The sequence below is a fragment of the Limulus polyphemus genome, unplaced genomic scaffold (genome assembly GCF_000517525.1).
Source record: "Limulus polyphemus unplaced genomic scaffold, Limulus_polyphemus-2.1.2 Scaffold3214, whole genome shotgun sequence".
In the NCBI taxonomy this organism is placed as follows: domain Eukaryota; kingdom Metazoa; phylum Arthropoda; class Merostomata; order Xiphosura; family Limulidae; genus Limulus; species Limulus polyphemus.
The window spans coordinates 82,437-87,361 of NW_013668824.1; positions in this window are offsets into that span (position 1 = coordinate 82,437).

The window sequence follows — 4,925 nt, forward strand, 5'->3', positions numbered from 1 at the left end:
GTATAACTATGACAATTATCCATTTATCACCTGATACATAAAGGTTCCTTCTTCAATGGATAATATACCTACTCTGTTTTCCACTAGAATTACCTTACGTTTTGTTCTGCTACAACGAATGCTATCAATACTACAAGGATAGTTGTTCTTCTGGTCAAGTTTTAAATACACTTATTAGTAGTTTATGTCAAAGTAACTTAACATGTTATTGAATGCTTCGCGTGTTTCTTTGGTTACTTATTATTTGTTCTTCTCTTTATATAATTGATATTTTCTCTTGTTGTGTGTTTGATAACATTTAGATCAAATCTGGCCTGTCTTGGCCTTCTAGTCGATCTAAATGTTCGAATACTGGTCCTCATGATATTAAGTTATGACCATGAGTTTCTATACCTGGTTAGGCTGTATTATATCTTCACTGTCTATTGCTATTACTGGTATACTTTGCACGTATGTATTATTGGATTTGGCTGTGATGTTTCGTGATATATTTTCGTTCGTGTTTGTAATCTGTTCACTAGCTGGGCTTGAATGTTTTAGGTCTAACAACACGTCATTATTGTCAACTGCAAGATATACAATGTAATCCCCTATGGACTCAATGTATTCTTCGTGAAATTATATCTCACCACTACTTTTAATTTGATCTTTTAACTTTTCTTGCCTACTTGTTTGTTTAATTAAGTTTAATTCATCAGATAACTTTTTATAGTTTAGTTTTTTAACTTACTGACGTGTACTAACTGTATACCTTTACCATATAGTTATTGTATTACGAAATTCACTAGACTCGTTTGTATGATTACCTTAAAAGGGCCTTTTCGTAATTTAGCTAGCTTCTTAGTGTTTACCTTTTTTACAATGAGAGTATGTACCAATACCTTATCTCCTAACTTAAGTTCTCTAATTTTCTTTTTATCTAAGTGTTCACTTGCTATCTCCAGTGCTATTTGCATTCTCTGTAACATTATAATCCTCGTCTAAAGCATAGTTGACTTTTCTCAGAGCTAATATCTTTGCATTGGCAACATTACATAGTTTCCATGTAACATAAAGAAAGGACTCTCTTGTGTAGATTCTCTAATAGTAACAATGGAACCTGCTCATCTCATGTTTTATGATCTGCTTCACAATATTGTGATAAGAAAGTTCTGTTGAATCTTTCTATTAATTCATTAGCAGTGGGATGGTCTGCACGTATTTCTGTTTTCTGTACTCCTAATAATACGCATATTTCTTTCATTAAGTGATGGAGGTTATAAAGCTGGTATTAAATTAGTTTTATAATAAGTGAGCTAAGCTCCAAACATTACCCTCACTGAATTTTCAGTTCTAGCTTTCATATATGTAATGCTTATTTCTATCATTTCAATGAGCTATATGTGGTCGCGCTTGGCCACCTATATCTACTCTGATATTAGGTAAATTATGTTTTCGCCCATAAAATTTCATGGCACTTGAAGCTACAACCATTGAAAATTCTAAAATAAAAATGCTAAAAATTCAACAAATAACAAACGAAACTAAATCCATAACATCGAAAAAGTCTATGTATTGACTCATGTGGCATGAGCATAAGCAATAAAGAAAATACCTTATTGTTATTGTTAGTACTCAAACGCACCATTTATTGTAGAGAATGTTTTGTTTTTTTGTTATGAAATGCTAAGGGTAATTGTGTTCGTACTACAATATCATGACTTGTATATTGCTTGCTTTGAAATTAACACGTTCTTGAAATGAGAAAAAACGTTTGGCCTTACATATTTCCATCTATCTAAACATTTCTGCCAAGTTAGTTAATATAAACGTCTTTTGATGACATTTACCGAATGTCAGTATGATAATATTTCCAAAATCGAATCATTCGAATTCATCATCTAAACGTTAATACAAATACAACTATGAACAGACAAGTATATATATGTAGCTCTGACAAGTCCGTGTACTTAACAGTTATGATGAAGTATTCGAATCCTATTCCTCAGAGTTTTGTTTCGCTCGTGTGCCAACTTTTTTTCTTAGCCACGATCTGAAGACTGCACAGCATTGTCCACTGTCTTCCTAGTAATACACTGAAATAATTTTCCAAATAAAATAGTTTCTGTTTTTATAATAAAAATATAGATTAAAAAATTATTATGTTTTGAACACAGATTGATAGATATAACTAAAAGTGTAAACATGTGAATTCATTGTATTGCAATAGTCCATATCTTATTCTTATCTACATAAATATACAAGATTTGTATACACTACATCTTTTCCTCCAACACATATTGGTGGTGTTTTACATTACAGGATATCTGTGATGAAATCGAAACAAGCTTTCTTTAATTTTGTTTGTTTTTAACACTTTTGCGCAAAGCTTTGAAAGAGCTATCCTCAAATAGCTGTTCATAATTTTGAACTGATGACTAGAGGGGAGACATGGAGTGAACAGCAACCACCGCCAGGTTTTGGACTATTCTTATCTAACCAAATAGTAGGACTTAGCCATCACTCTTTTAGCACACCCACGGTCCCAAAGTACAGAATTCGTTTTTGCATAAACAGGACGATAATCACTGGTCTACGACCGACCCTCTTTACTTTAATATTAAAACAAAAGACAACAAAGTCGTGATATCGAAGCTGTAAAATTGTGAATATTTTGGTTAATTACGCGTCGAAAAAAAAAGAACTTTTATACATATTAATTCATCTAAGAATAGTATGCTTTAAAAACCAAATAACTGGTTGGTTCAGATCAACAAAGATATTAGATGTTAGAAGGGATATATAATTCTTATTGTTTCCACTGCACACGCGAAACCTAAATTCTAGAGCTTTTCAAAGTATGTAACTGTGACAAAATCTATAAAGTCTGTTATTTATAGCAGTCGACCAAATTCCATAGCATAACTTTTGCCCAATGGTTCGTATAACATAAAGCAAGAAGTGTACAAAGTTCATCTCCAAATTTCAATTATACACTCCTGTTTTTTTATTTTTGCTTTTTCTTTAAATGTACAGAACTCGAACGACAGATACAACTTGCAAAATTTAATAACTGTCGCCTATTTAATCTATTCTAAGCTACTTATTTAGCGTACAACTGGATGAATATACGCGCATATGTATACGGTACCTGTACATCAATCGGAGACTATCTAGTTTCTAAGACAGCCTAGATGTAGCAATATAGTGACAGTCAGTTCATCTAAACACTGGATCATTATTTACACACCGCAAATATGTTTAGTATCTAGGCATTAACACTAACTCAGTGAAATGCTCAGTATATATAAACACATTATCTTGTTGTCCTCCGACTTCAAGAAACCAAGAGTTTCTGAAAGAACTTTTGAATGATTTAAATAATGAGAAATATTTGCAAACAGTTTACATAGCTACTCTAACATTGATACCATTGTTTCAAACCATTGCAATTAGCACTCGAAATTATTTCAACATATTTGCTATTATTCAGAAACACGCTGATTTTTTCAAGCCCGTTCCCTTGGCTGTGGTTTCGCTAGCATTGATACAATTGTTTCAAACCATTTTCAACCATTGCAATTAGCACTCGAAATTATTTCAACATATTGGCTATTATTCAGAAACACTGATTCAATATGATCGCTCTCATAAAGTACAGATGTTGAGTTCGATATATTATAACGATTTTGGTGCTTCAACACGTAGTTAGAGTCTATGTAGCCATGTCCAGTCATGCTCTATCTATCTTTTTGGATCTTACTGGTTCCTCAGGTTTACCAATATTCCTTTGTTTTCTAATGCCATTAAGTACAAGAGATAACCCCGTCTTATAAATTCTAACTATCAAACTGATAACATCTTTATGATCTGAGTTTATGAATATTTTGTTAAATACCTTCCACAAAACGATGAGGTTTTGAATGCATCACATTACTTACGAAATGCCAAAATGTAGTTCAGATATATGCTGTTCCACTGAGACTATAGGTTTTCTGTTTTTATCATATTCAAAATTATTTCGAAATAAAGTAATTAACCCTTTTTACACTGCAGTGTTCCCGTAAAGGCAGAACACAAGCGAGCTTAAAGTTCCATCTCATGAAAATTTTAATGGTTTTATAAATGTAACAAGTTTCTCTAACCGATCATTCATTAGTTATCTCAACGTATTTAGTGTTCTAATAGGGAACTTATCAGAATTACTGAACAACATGTCCATAAGAAACAAATCAGATCAAATCAAACACATGACAATTTTAGGCTTAACGATGAGAATAATGGATTACTTAAAGTCATATATCAATAAATAGCCACGATAACAAGCATTATTTAATGTCACGAAAATTGTTATCGCAACATATATTGTTTTATGGCACATAACAATTAAGACAGCAAACATTATTTGATGTCATAAAAATGTTTATGGTTTATATTAGTCAGATAAAACATATTTTTATAACCGTTAATTTTTAAACCTATATTTTCCTTTATAGTTTCTGTGACATTTTGGTCTAGATTCATCATAAGCAGCATTATAACTACAACAGGGTTTGCTATATCGTCTAAACCTCTTTAAAAAACGCAATTTACAAAATATTATCCACCGGATACATGTTACATGTTGTGTTATATAAAACAGTTGGCGGTATACTCTTTTATATATCATACAAACACTTATTTAGCATATTTTTTTATAATATCTGTCTTTTTCTAAAGTTCAGTAAAACTCAGCGAGTTCCAGTTTCAAAGCTGCGTTATCTTGTACCAGCCCCAGTTGCACAGCAGTATGTCTGCGGACTTCCACTGATAGAAACTGAGTTTCAATACCCGTGATGGGCAGACCCCAGATAACCCTGTTACGCCTCCTCTCGTTAGTTAATTTTCTGTAAAAAAATATTTGCGAAGAAACTTTAGCGATACAAGTCCTTGGTCTTTCTCCTGCT